Below are 13,617 nucleotides of genomic sequence, written 5' to 3' on the forward strand. Positions count from 1 at the left end.
GGAACATCACACGCCGGGCCCTGACGGGGCGTGGGGGGCAAGGGGAGAGAGAGCATTAGGCCAAATAGCCAACGCACGCGGGGCTTCAAACCTAGACGACTGGTGGCTAGGTGCAGCAAAGCACCGTGGCACACGTGTACCTATGTTCCAAACCTGCACGTCCTGCACATGTACCCCAGAACTTGGGAGGGGGTGGGGGAAACCAAAAGAGCCGGGGAGAGGCGGGGCGGGAGAGAGAGAGAGAGAGAGAGAGAGAGACAGAGAGACAGAGAGACAGAGAGAGAGAGAGAGAGAGAGAGAGATAGACAGACAGACAGACAGAGACAGACAGACAGACAGACAGATAGAGAGATAGAGAGAGGAGAAGGAAGTTCAATTCCGGGTGGATCCCATTCCTTTTAAAGGTCGCCACCCACTCGACTGCCAAGCCGAGATCCTAAGGACCTCCCCAAAGGAGTAGGTCGTGGCCTTCCCGAAGCGCAGTAGTCACGGTGGAAACGGAAGCGTGCCGCATAAGCCTACCGTCTACCGCCCGCAGATCAGGAACCTCGCGGTACTTCAGGGAAACAGTTAAGTCGAGCCGGCGCGTCACAGGCACTCGGCGTGCAAGCCGCCCCGCAGGTGCTACCGTCTCTTACCTCCCTCTACTTTTAGGAGACGCGTTGTATCCCCGGAGGGGGTGCACCGTTCCTGGAGGTACTGCAATACCAGGTCGATGCGTGGAGTGGACGGAGCAAGCTCCTATTCCATCTCCCTGCTCCAAAAATCCATTTAATATATTGTCCTCGGATAGAGGACGTGTCAGATATTAAACTGATAAGAACAGATACTACACTTGATCTTAGCCAAAAGGCCGAGAAGCGATGCGGTCGCCTTCGCGCCCGCCGTCACCGTCCCACTCTCATCCACATTCAAGTCGCGGTGAGAGCCCCAGCCTCGCTCCTTGCCCCATTCCCTCTGTCTCGTCCACAGCGCTATTGACGCCCTTACACTCTCGGGCTGATTTCTCATTCTCCGCCTTTGAAAAGGGAAATCTTACACCCGTGCTTCTTCCGGCGTTCCCGGGCTTTCATTTCGAATTTGCATGCCCCGCCCTTTCACAGAGGGCGTGGCCTCCGCCGTTGACTCCGCCCCCGGGGCCGCCTCTGCCTGGGGGAGCCGGGGCTCCGCTGGGGGCGACTTCCTTGTTCGTACGGAGCCAGCGGAAAGACAGAACCGGAAGGGACTGGGGGCGAAGGCGACGGGGGTCTGTGGAAGAGACCTGTCGGCGGAGAGCGGTCCACGTTTTCCTGGAGAAAGACGAGGCCCCAGGGCAGGAGCGCGGGCTGCGCTGGGCCTTTACTTCGCCGCCCGCGGGCGGGGAGACCGGCCCCGTACCCGAGGGGACGAGGGGCCCATGCCCAGTCAGGGAAGCCGAAGGCCTGGAGGGGCTTCCGGGAGCAGGGGCTGGAGTTCCTCTGCCAGGCAGGAGGCTGGCACCAGACACCCGGCAGAGGGAGGCGGCGAGGGCCCAGCAAGGATTCTCCCCAGCCCCTGTGCCTGCGTCTCCTGCGGCTTCTGTGCGCGGACCGTGTCCTGTGCTGTGTAGGGAAAGCTGCCTCTCTGCTCGGGACGTGGATTCCTTTCCCCTCCTCCTCGCCTGGCTACCTCTGACGCAGGTCGTCAGGACTCCGCTTGGGTGTCACCCGTCCAGGAAGCCTCCCTTAGTCAAGGGCCCTCGGCACCCGCCCCGTATGTGACTAGCAGCCCTCCTGTGTATTTCATCGCGCCCCCGTTGTTTATATCAGCTATTCCACTCACCACCCTTCTGGGCAACCCTTTATCTCCCGCTCTGAGATCCCATCGCTGAGGGCTGGGACCCCTCCTCAGTGCTTATCCCTGTTTCCCCGCGCGAGTCTGGCGCCTGGCGTGTGGAAGGCGCTCAGTAAACGTTTGTGGAGCGAAGAAACGACGCAAAGGTGATGAGCACGACAGACCGTGATGAGCACGACGCAGTTAGGAGGCTGTTGGCCCGGCGCGGGGGAAAAGGGGGAAGGTCGGGCTCGGGGTGGCAGGACCCCAGAGGGCAGGGGTGACTGCCGGGGTGCTCTTGGGGCAAGGTGGGCGTCAAGGCCCCCAGCAAGGTTGGGATAAAGTTTCTCTCCGAGGCACAGACTGCCGCCTGCGGGCTCAGCATTTACCTCTCCCTTCCTCCTTCCTAACGCAACGTCAGCGGAGGGCTGAGGGCTTTACTACGCATTACCTGGAAAACTTATTTCACTCCACGGCCCTAAGAGGTGGGCCTTATTATTAGCCACGGCCAGGGTTAGGGTGAGGCCACCGCTCCAGGGCAGAATTTCAGGGGGCGCCCACCCCCCCCCCGCCCTAAATCATTCAGCAATCAACATAAATTATAGTTCAACGCAATATATCTTATCTTGTGGGCCGCAAGCCACCCAGGTGCCCAGGCAAGAGCCTGAAGGCACAAGCTGTTCCAGTATAGTAAAGAAAATAATTAGAATAAGAAAAGTTTTACTAGAGATAGGAAACGGATAGGATTATATCTGACTATTATTAATCATTAGTTTGTAGCATTACTCTTTGTTCTATTACCATAATAATCTCTGTTCTATTATGATTACCTTGGGGGAAACCAGGCCACACAGAGTTAGGAGCTGAAGGGCCACAGTGAGAGGTGACCAGAAGACAAGAGCGTGAGCCCTCATTCACGCCCAGAGAAGGGCCGCTGGAGGGCTCCTTGGCCTAGCGGTAATGCCAGTGCCTGGGAAGGCCCTGGTTACTTAGCAGGCCTTGGTCTAGCGGTGGCCCCAGTGCCTGGGAAGGCACCCGTTACTTAGCAGACCGAGAAAGGGAATCTCCCTCTCTCCAGGGGAGACAGAGAACGCTCTGCTCCACCACCTCTTGTGGGAGGTCTGACATTAGCCAGGCCGGCCCGCAGTCATCCGGAGGCTTCAACGTCTCCCTGTGATGCTGTGCTTCAGTGGTCACGCTCCTTGTTCACTTTCATGTTCCGCCTGTACACCTGGCTCCTCCTTTTAAGTCCTTAGAAGACAGCAGTAGCAGAATTAGTAGAAGTACCACAGTCTTCGATCTTTCTGATAAGTGCATGGAAGAAACGCTGACGTTTGCTGTCCTCCCTCTCCACCTCGGCTACCACAAAGGGAAAGGCCCCCTGTCCAGTGGACACGTGACTCGCGTGACCTATCGATCATTGGAGATGACTGGCACTCCTTACCCTGCCCCCTTGCCTTGACTACAATAAATAGCAGCGCCTCCAGGCATTCGGGGCCACTACCTGTCTGCCTCCACGCTTTGGTGGCAGTGGTCCCCCGGGCCCAGCTGTCTTTCTTCCTATCTCTTTGTCTTCTGTCTTTATCTCTACGATCTCTCGTCTCCGCGCACACACACGAAGAGAAAACCCACAGACCCGGTAGGGGTGGACCCTACATTATCTCAGCTACAAGGTAATCAAGATATTCATGTGGACTACTGAGTCTTTCGGTGCCCCCTTGCTGTTTTATTTTTGTCCTGCGGCCGAGTGTTTCCCTCACTTCACGCCAACCCAATCTCCGCCGCCCTGTCTTGTCATCCCCATTCTACAGCCCAGCACGGTGTAGTATGGCAGCCGCTAGCCACAGGTATCTAGGGAGCCCTGGAAATGTGGTCAGTTCTAATGGAGCTGTGCTATACACATGAGATTTTGATGGCAGTGGGAGTAAAATTCTCCCAATTTTTTTCTTTTTTTTTTTTTTTTCAGACGGAGGTTCCGCTCTTGTTACCCAGCCTGGAGTCCAATGGCGCGATCTAGGCTCTCTGCAACCTCCGCCTCCCGGGTTCAAGCGATTCCCCTGCCTCAGCCTCCCGAGCAGCTGGGACTACGGGCATGTGCCACCACGCCCGGCTAAGTTTGTATTTTTAGTACAGACGGGGTTTCTCCATGTTGGTCAGGCTGGTCTCCAACTCCCGACCTCCGGTGATCTGCCCAGCTGCCGCCTCCCAAAGTGTTGCTTGCGATTACAGGCTTGAGCCACCGCTCACCCAGGCTTTTTTTCTTTTTTCTTTTTTTTTTTTTTTGAGAGACAAACTCTTGCTCTGTCGCCCAGGCTGGAGTGCAGTGGCGCGATGTCGGCTCACTGCAGCCTCTACCTCCCGGGTTCCAGCGATTCTCCTGCCTCGGCCTCCTGGGTAGCTGGGATTACAGGCGTAGGCCACCACGCCCGGCTAATTTTTGTATTTTTAGGGGGTTTCGCCATGTCGGCCAGGCTGGTCTGGAGCTCCTGACCTCAGGCGATCCGCCCGCCTCGGCCTCCCAAAGCGCTGCGATTACAGGCGTAAGCCACCGCGCCGGGCTCTTTCATCCTGTCTTTATTTTCTGAGATAGAGTCTCGCTCGGACGCTCAGGTTGGACTGCAATGGCGTGATCTCGGCTCGCTGAAACTTCCGCCTCCCGGGTTCAAGCGATTCTCCTGTCTCAGCCTCCCGAGTAGCTGGGATTATTGACGCGCAGCACCACGCCCGGCTAATTTTTGTGGTTTTTGTATCTTCTGTCTTCTGCTCTTTAGTACCGCATAGAGCCGCAGAAGACTAGTGAGTCGAACAAACAGCCCCTCTTGCAGCAGTTGTTGATCACGGGGCTGCCCCCGGTACTCATCCTGTGTCTCTCGTCCAAATCCCCGCTCCTCCTCAGCTATCACCTCTGCCGATGCTGGTGGTTTCCCTGGGTACCGGGAACCAAACTCTCATTCCCCAGGGGCCTAAGCCCCCCGTGGCCAGGCCCTTCTCAAGTCAGGGTTCCTGCACATTCACAGTTACGGGTGGCCCTGGGAGTAACACCTGGCACCCAAACAGATCACCAGAGTCCACACATAGTCCACCTGCCCTCCCTGCGTAAGATCAGCTCTCCCTCCTCCCGACGATAGATCAGGGTCAATGATCCCTGCCAAGATGGCGACTGCTCCAGCCTGCTGGTCCAACCTGTCCAGCCACAGCTGTTGCTCGAAGGCTTCAAGTTCAATGGGACCCTCTCCCGCTTTCTACAAACTGGTTCCTTTATTTTTATGTTTATTTATTTGGGACGGGGTCTGGCTCTGTCACCCAGGCTGGAGTGCAGTGGTGCAATCACTGCTCACTGCAGCATCCACCTCCCAGCGTCCACCCATCCTCCTGGCCTCAGCCTCTGGAACAGCTGGGGTACAGATACGCCCCAGCCCGAACAGGTTTTCACTAGGTTGCCTGGGCTCTTTCTTTCTTTGTCTGTGTTGGTTGGTTGGTTGGTTTTTGTTTGTTTGTTTCGAGACGGGGCTCCGGCTCTGCCGCCGGGGCTGCAGGGCAATGGCGCGATCTCACCTCACTGCGGCCTTCTGGGCTCAAGCGATCCTCCCACTGTGCCCGGCCTGAAGACAGCCTTTAGAGAAAGAAGCAGGGGGAGTTCTTCCGAGGACAGACAAGATTTCTGGAGTTTGGAAAGGGTGAGAGACTGGGTCAGCGAAAGGAACATTCCGATCTTTATGTTGGGATGCAACGTATAGATACAGGGATGAGACCCAAAAGAGCCGGCAGAGATTTGTCATCGTGGTCGCAAGGCAACTGCCGGTGGCTGATCCCGTAAAGGATACACATACCTAGAGCGGAGCCTAAAGATGCATCAAGCATGACGGGTGGAGCCACGATGCTTGGACTCGAGCTCTGCTCCTGTGCGTTCCGTGATAAATGGCTTATACTACCTGCACCTCAGTTTTTCCCGGGCAAAAAAGGAAGCTTGCTGCCGGTGCGTTGGCACCTGCCTTGAAGTGCCAGCTACTCAGCGGGCTGAAGAGGAAGAAGTGCCTACTAGGAAGACACGTGGACACGTATGTTTACTGCAGCACTATTTACAATAGCAAAGACTTGGAACCAACTCGAATGCCCATGAATGATAGGCTGGATAAAGAAAGTGTGGCACGTATACACCATGGAATTACTAGGCAGCCATAAAAAAGGATGAGTTCATGTCCTCTGCGGGAACGTGGATGAAGCTGGAAGGCCTCATTCTCAGCAAACTCACACAGAAAGCGAAAACCAAACACCGCATGTTCTCGCTCCTAAGTGGGAGTTGAACAGTGAGAACACATGGGACACAGGGAGGGGAACATCACACGCCGGGCCCTGACGGGGCGTGGGGGGCAAGGGGAGAGAGAGCATTAGGCCAAATAGCCAACGCACGCGGGGCTTCAAACCTAGACGACTGGTGGCTAGGTGCAGCAAAGCACCGTGGCACACGTGTACCTATGTTCCAAACCTGCACGTCCTGCACATGTACCCCAGAACTTGGGAGGGGGTGGGGGAAACCAAAAGAGCCGGGGAGAGGCGGGGCGGGAGAGAGAGAGAGAGAGAGAGAGAGAGACAGAGAGACAGAGAGACAGAGAGAGAGAGAGAGAGAGAGAGAGATAGACAGACAGACAGACAGAGACAGACAGACAGACAGACAGATAGAGAGATAGAGAGAGGAGAAGGAAGTTCAATTCCGGGTGGATCCCATTCCTTTTAAAGGTCGCCACCCACTCGACTGCCAAGCCGAGATCCTAAGGACCTCCCCAAAGGAGTAGGTCGTGGCCTTCCCGAAGCGCAGTAGTCACGGTGGAAACGGAAGCGTGCCGCATAAGCCTACCGTCTACCGCCCGCAGATCAGGAACCTCGCGGTACTTCAGGGAAACAGTTAAGTCGAGCCGGCGCGTCACAGGCACTCGGCGTGCAAGCCGCCCCGCAGGTGCTACCGTCTCTTACCTCCCTCTACTTTTAGGAGACGCGTTGTATCCCCGGAGGGGGTGCACCGTTCCTGGAGGTACTGCAATACCAGGTCGATGCGTGGAGTGGACGGAGCAAGCTCCTATTCCATCTCCCTGCTCCAAAAATCCATTTAATATATTGTCCTCGGATAGAGGACGTGTCAGATATTAAACTGATAAGAACAGATACTACACTTGATCTTAGCCAAAAGGCCGAGAAGCGATGCGGTCGCCTTCGCGCCCGCCGTCACCGTCCCACTCTCATCCACATTCAAGTCGCGGTGAGAGCCCCAGCCTCGCTCCTTGCCCCATTCCCTCTGTCTCGTCCACAGCGCTATTGACGCCCTTACACTCTCGGGCTGATTTCTCATTCTCCGCCTTTGAAAAGGGAAATCTTACACCCGTGCTTCTTCCGGCGTTCCCGGGCTTTCATTTCGAATTTGCATGCCCCGCCCTTTCACAGAGGGCGTGGCCTCCGCCGTTGACTCCGCCCCCGGGGCCGCCTCTGCCTGGGGGAGCCGGGGCTCCGCTGGGGGCGACTTCCTTGTTCGTACGGAGCCAGCGGAAAGACAGAACCGGAAGGGACTGGGGGCGAAGGCGACGGGGGTCTGTGGAAGAGACCTGTCGGCGGAGAGCGGTCCACGTTTTCCTGGAGAAAGACGAGGCCCCAGGGCAGGAGCGCGGGCTGCGCTGGGCCTTTACTTCGCCGCCCGCGGGCGGGGAGACCGGCCCCGTACCCGAGGGGACGAGGGGCCCATGCCCAGTCAGGGAAGCCGAAGGCCTGGAGGGGCTTCCGGGAGCAGGGGCTGGAGTTCCTCTGCCAGGCAGGAGGCTGGCACCAGACACCCGGCAGAGGGAGGCGGCGAGGGCCCAGCAAGGATTCTCCCCAGCCCCTGTGCCTGCGTCTCCTGCGGCTTCTGTGCGCGGACCGTGTCCTGTGCTGTGTAGGGAAAGCTGCCTCTCTGCTCGGGACGTGGATTCCTTTCCCCTCCTCCTCGCCTGGCTACCTCTGACGCAGGTCGTCAGGACTCCGCTTGGGTGTCACCCGTCCAGGAAGCCTCCCTTAGTCAAGGGCCCTCGGCACCCGCCCCGTATGTGACTAGCAGCCCTCCTGTGTATTTCATCGCGCCCCCGTTGTTTATATCAGCTATTCCACTCACCACCCTTCTGGGCAACCCTTTATCTCCCGCTCTGAGATCCCATCGCTGAGGGCTGGGACCCCTCCTCAGTGCTTATCCCTGTTTCCCCGCGCGAGTCTGGCGCCTGGCGTGTGGAAGGCGCTCAGTAAACGTTTGTGGAGCGAAGAAACGACGCAAAGGTGATGAGCACGACAGACCGTGATGAGCACGACGCAGTTAGGAGGCTGTTGGCCCGGCGCGGGGGAAAAGGGGGAAGGTCGGGCTCGGGGTGGCAGGACCCCAGAGGGCAGGGGTGACTGCCGGGGTGCTCTTGGGGCAAGGTGGGCGTCAAGGCCCCCAGCAAGGTTGGGATAAAGTTTCTCTCCGAGGCACAGACTGCCGCCTGCGGGCTCAGCATTTACCTCTCCCTTCCTCCTTCCTAACGCAACGTCAGCGGAGGGCTGAGGGCTTTACTACGCATTACCTGGAAAACTTATTTCACTCCACGGCCCTAAGAGGTGGGCCTTATTATTAGCCACGGCCAGGGTTAGGGTGAGGCCACCGCTCCAGGGCAGAATTTCAGGGGGCGCCCACCCCCCCCCCGCCCTAAATCATTCAGCAATCAACATAAATTATAGTTCAACGCAATATATCTTATCTTGTGGGCCGCAAGCCACCCAGGTGCCCAGGCAAGAGCCTGAAGGCACAAGCTGTTCCAGTATAGTAAAGAAAATAATTAGAATAAGAAAAGTTTTACTAGAGATAGGAAACGGATAGGATTATATCTGACTATTATTAATCATTAGTTTGTAGCATTACTCTTTGTTCTATTACCATAATAATCTCTGTTCTATTATGATTACCTTGGGGGAAACCAGGCCACACAGAGTTAGGAGCTGAAGGGCCACAGTGAGAGGTGACCAGAAGACAAGAGCGTGAGCCCTCATTCACGCCCAGAGAAGGGCCGCTGGAGGGCTCCTTGGCCTAGCGGTAATGCCAGTGCCTGGGAAGGCCCTGGTTACTTAGCAGGCCTTGGTCTAGCGGTGGCCCCAGTGCCTGGGAAGGCACCCGTTACTTAGCAGACCGAGAAAGGGAATCTCCCTCTCTCCAGGGGAGACAGAGAACGCTCTGCTCCACCACCTCTTGTGGGAGGTCTGACATTAGCCAGGCCGGCCCGCAGTCATCCGGAGGCTTCAACGTCTCCCTGTGATGCTGTGCTTCAGTGGTCACGCTCCTTGTTCACTTTCATGTTCCGCCTGTACACCTGGCTCCTCCTTTTAAGTCCTTAGAAGACAGCAGTAGCAGAATTAGTAGAAGTACCACAGTCTTCGATCTTTCTGATAAGTGCATGGAAGAAACGCTGACGTTTGCTGTCCTCCCTCTCCACCTCGGCTACCACAAAGGGAAAGGCCCCCTGTCCAGTGGACACGTGACTCGCGTGACCTATCGATCATTGGAGATGACTGGCACTCCTTACCCTGCCCCCTTGCCTTGACTACAATAAATAGCAGCGCCTCCAGGCATTCGGGGCCACTACCTGTCTGCCTCCACGCTTTGGTGGCAGTGGTCCCCCGGGCCCAGCTGTCTTTCTTCCTATCTCTTTGTCTTCTGTCTTTATCTCTACGATCTCTCGTCTCCGCGCACACACACGAAGAGAAAACCCACAGACCCGGTAGGGGTGGACCCTACATTATCTCAGCTACAAGGTAATCAAGATATTCATGTGGACTACTGAGTCTTTCGGTGCCCCCTTGCTGTTTTATTTTTGTCCTGCGGCCGAGTGTTTCCCTCACTTCACGCCAACCCAATCTCCGCCGCCCTGTCTTGTCATCCCCATTCTACAGCCCAGCACGGTGTAGTATGGCAGCCGCTAGCCACAGGTATCTAGGGAGCCCTGGAAATGTGGTCAGTTCTAATGGAGCTGTGCTATACACATGAGATTTTGATGGCAGTGGGAGTAAAATTCTCCCAATTTTTTTCTTTTTTTTTTTTTTTTCAGACGGAGGTTCCGCTCTTGTTACCCAGCCTGGAGTCCAATGGCGCGATCTAGGCTCTCTGCAACCTCCGCCTCCCGGGTTCAAGCGATTCCCCTGCCTCAGCCTCCCGAGCAGCTGGGACTACGGGCATGTGCCACCACGCCCGGCTAAGTTTGTATTTTTAGTACAGACGGGGTTTCTCCATGTTGGTCAGGCTGGTCTCCAACTCCCGACCTCCGGTGATCTGCCCAGCTGCCGCCTCCCAAAGTGTTGCTTGCGATTACAGGCTTGAGCCACCGCTCACCCAGGCTTTTTTTCTTTTTTCTTTTTTTTTTTTTTTGAGAGACAAACTCTTGCTCTGTCGCCCAGGCTGGAGTGCAGTGGCGCGATGTCGGCTCACTGCAGCCTCTACCTCCCGGGTTCCAGCGATTCTCCTGCCTCGGCCTCCTGGGTAGCTGGGATTACAGGCGTAGGCCACCACGCCCGGCTAATTTTTGTATTTTTAGGGGGTTTCGCCATGTCGGCCAGGCTGGTCTGGAGCTCCTGACCTCAGGCGATCCGCCCGCCTCGGCCTCCCAAAGCGCTGCGATTACAGGCGTAAGCCACCGCGCCGGGCTCTTTCATCCTGTCTTTATTTTCTGAGATAGAGTCTCGCTCGGACGCTCAGGTTGGACTGCAATGGCGTGATCTCGGCTCGCTGAAACTTCCGCCTCCCGGGTTCAAGCGATTCTCCTGTCTCAGCCTCCCGAGTAGCTGGGATTATTGACGCGCAGCACCACGCCCGGCTAATTTTTGTGGTTTTTGTATCTTCTGTCTTCTGCTCTTTAGTACCGCATAGAGCCGCAGAAGACTAGTGAGTCGAACAAACAGCCCCTCTTGCAGCAGTTGTTGATCACGGGGCTGCCCCCGGTACTCATCCTGTGTCTCTCGTCCAAATCCCCGCTCCTCCTCAGCTATCACCTCTGCCGATGCTGGTGGTTTCCCTGGGTACCGGGAACCAAACTCTCATTCCCCAGGGGCCTAAGCCCCCCGTGGCCAGGCCCTTCTCAAGTCAGGGTTCCTGCACATTCACAGTTACGGGTGGCCCTGGGAGTAACACCTGGCACCCAAACAGATCACCAGAGTCCACACATAGTCCACCTGCCCTCCCTGCGTAAGATCAGCTCTCCCTCCTCCCGACGATAGATCAGGGTCAATGATCCCTGCCAAGATGGCGACTGCTCCAGCCTGCTGGTCCAACCTGTCCAGCCACAGCTGTTGCTCGAAGGCTTCAAGTTCAATGGGACCCTCTCCCGCTTTCTACAAACTGGTTCCTTTATTTTTATGTTTATTTATTTGGGACGGGGTCTGGCTCTGTCACCCAGGCTGGAGTGCAGTGGTGCAATCACTGCTCACTGCAGCATCCACCTCCCAGCGTCCACCCATCCTCCTGGCCTCAGCCTCTGGAACAGCTGGGGTACAGATACGCCCCAGCCCGAACAGGTTTTCACTAGGTTGCCTGGGCTCTTTCTTTCTTTGTCTGTGTTGGTTGGTTGGTTGGTTTTTGTTTGTTTGTTTCGAGACGGGGCTCCGGCTCTGCCGCCGGGGCTGCAGGGCAATGGCGCGATCTCACCTCACTGCGGCCTTCTGGGCTCAAGCGATCCTCCCACTGTGCCCGGCCTGAAGACAGCCTTTAGAGAAAGAAGCAGGGGGAGTTCTTCCGAGGACAGACAAGATTTCTGGAGTTTGGAAAGGGTGAGAGACTGGGTCAGCGAAAGGAACATTCCGATCTTTATGTTGGGATGCAACGTATAGATACAGGGATGAGACCCAAAAGAGCCGGCAGAGATTTGTCATCGTGGTCGCAAGGCAACTGCCGGTGGCTGATCCCGTAAAGGATACACATACCTAGAGCGGAGCCTAAAGATGCATCAAGCATGACGGGTGGAGCCACGATGCTTGGACTCGAGCTCTGCTCCTGTGCGTTCCGTGATAAATGGCTTATACTACCTGCACCTCAGTTTTTCCCGGGCAAAAAAGGAAGCTTGCTGCCGGTGCGTTGGCACCTGCCTTGAAGTGCCAGCTACTCAGCGGGCTGAAGAGGAAGAAGTGCCTACTAGGAAGACACGTGGACACGTATGTTTACTGCAGCACTATTTACAATAGCAAAGACTTGGAACCAACTCGAATGCCCATGAATGATAGGCTGGATAAAGAAAGTGTGGCACGTATACACCATGGAATTACTAGGCAGCCATAAAAAAGGATGAGTTCATGTCCTCTGCGGGAACGTGGATGAAGCTGGAAGGCCTCATTCTCAGCAAACTCACACAGAAAGCGAAAACCAAACACCGCATGTTCTCGCTCCTAAGTGGGAGTTGAACAGTGAGAACACATGGGACACAGGGAGGGGAACATCACACGCCGGGCCCTGACGGGGCGTGGGGGGCAAGGGGAGAGAGAGCATTAGGCCAAATAGCCAACGCACGCGGGGCTTCAAACCTAGACGACTGGTGGCTAGGTGCAGCAAAGCACCGTGGCACACGTGTACCTATGTTCCAAACCTGCACGTCCTGCACATGTACCCCAGAACTTGGGAGGGGGTGGGGGAAACCAAAAGAGCCGGGGAGAGGCGGGGCGGGAGAGAGAGAGAGAGAGAGAGAGAGAGACAGAGAGACAGAGAGACAGAGAGAGAGAGAGAGAGAGAGAGAGATAGACAGACAGACAGACAGAGACAGACAGACAGACAGACAGATAGAGAGATAGAGAGAGGAGAAGGAAGTTCAATTCCGGGTGGATCCCATTCCTTTTAAAGGTCGCCACCCACTCGACTGCCAAGCCGAGATCCTAAGGACCTCCCCAAAGGAGTAGGTCGTGGCCTTCCCGAAGCGCAGTAGTCACGGTGGAAACGGAAGCGTGCCGCATAAGCCTACCGTCTACCGCCCGCAGATCAGGAACCTCGCGGTACTTCAGGGAAACAGTTAAGTCGAGCCGGCGCGTCACAGGCACTCGGCGTGCAAGCCGCCCCGCAGGTGCTACCGTCTCTTACCTCCCTCTACTTTTAGGAGACGCGTTGTATCCCCGGAGGGGGTGCACCGTTCCTGGAGGTACTGCAATACCAGGTCGATGCGTGGAGTGGACGGAGCAAGCTCCTATTCCATCTCCCTGCTCCAAAAATCCATTTAATATATTGTCCTCGGATAGAGGACGTATCAGATATTAAACTGATAAGAACAGATACTACACTTGATCTTAGCCAAAAGGCCGAGAAGCGATGCGGTCGCCTTCGCGCCCGCCGTCACCGTCCCACTCTCATCCACATTCAAGTCGCGGTGAGAGCCCCAGCCTCGCTCCTTGCCCCATTCCCTCTGTCTCGTCCACAGCGCTATTGACGCCCTTACACTCTCGGGCTGATTTCTCATTCTCCGCCTTTGAAAAGGGAAATCTTACACCCGTGCTTCTTCCGGCGTTCCCGGGCTTTCATTTCGAATTTGCATGCCCCGCCCTTTCACAGAGGGCGTGGCCTCCGCCGTTGACTCCGCCCCCGGGGCCGCCTCTGCCTGGGGGAGCCGGGGCTCCGCTGGGGGCGACTTCCTTGTTCGTACGGAGCCAGCGGAAAGACAGAACCGGAAGGGACTGGGGGCGAAGGCGACGGGGGTCTGTGGAAGAGACCTGTCGGCGGAGAGCGGTCCACGTTTTCCTGGAGAAAGACGAGGCCCCAGGGCAGGAGCGCGGGCTGCGCTGGGCCTTTACTTCGCCGCCCGCGGGCGGGGAGACCGG

The 13,617-nt window shown here is 56.6% G+C and overlaps 3 non-coding genes across 3 annotated transcripts; all 3 read right to left on the bottom strand.

The window, feature by feature from the left end:
- Positions 1–674: 674 nt before the first annotated feature.
- Positions 675–865, bottom strand: LOC129534034 (U2 spliceosomal RNA). The gene has a single exon (XR_008680449.2). It is a non-coding gene; the product is annotated as a U2 spliceosomal RNA (small nuclear RNA).
- Positions 866–6,798: 5,933 nt separating this feature from the next.
- On the bottom strand, positions 6,799–6,989 carry LOC129534035 (U2 spliceosomal RNA). The gene has a single exon (XR_008680450.2). It is a non-coding gene; the product is annotated as a U2 spliceosomal RNA (small nuclear RNA).
- Positions 6,990–12,922: 5,933 nt separating this feature from the next.
- Positions 12,923–13,113, bottom strand: LOC129534023 (U2 spliceosomal RNA). The gene has a single exon (XR_008680438.2). It is a non-coding gene; the product is annotated as a U2 spliceosomal RNA (small nuclear RNA).
- Positions 13,114–13,617: the final 504 nt, after the last annotated feature.

The sequence above is a fragment of the Gorilla gorilla genome, chromosome 4, assembly GCF_029281585.2.
Source record: "Gorilla gorilla gorilla isolate KB3781 chromosome 4, NHGRI_mGorGor1-v2.1_pri, whole genome shotgun sequence".
NCBI lineage: Eukaryota > Metazoa > Chordata > Mammalia > Primates > Hominidae > Gorilla > Gorilla gorilla.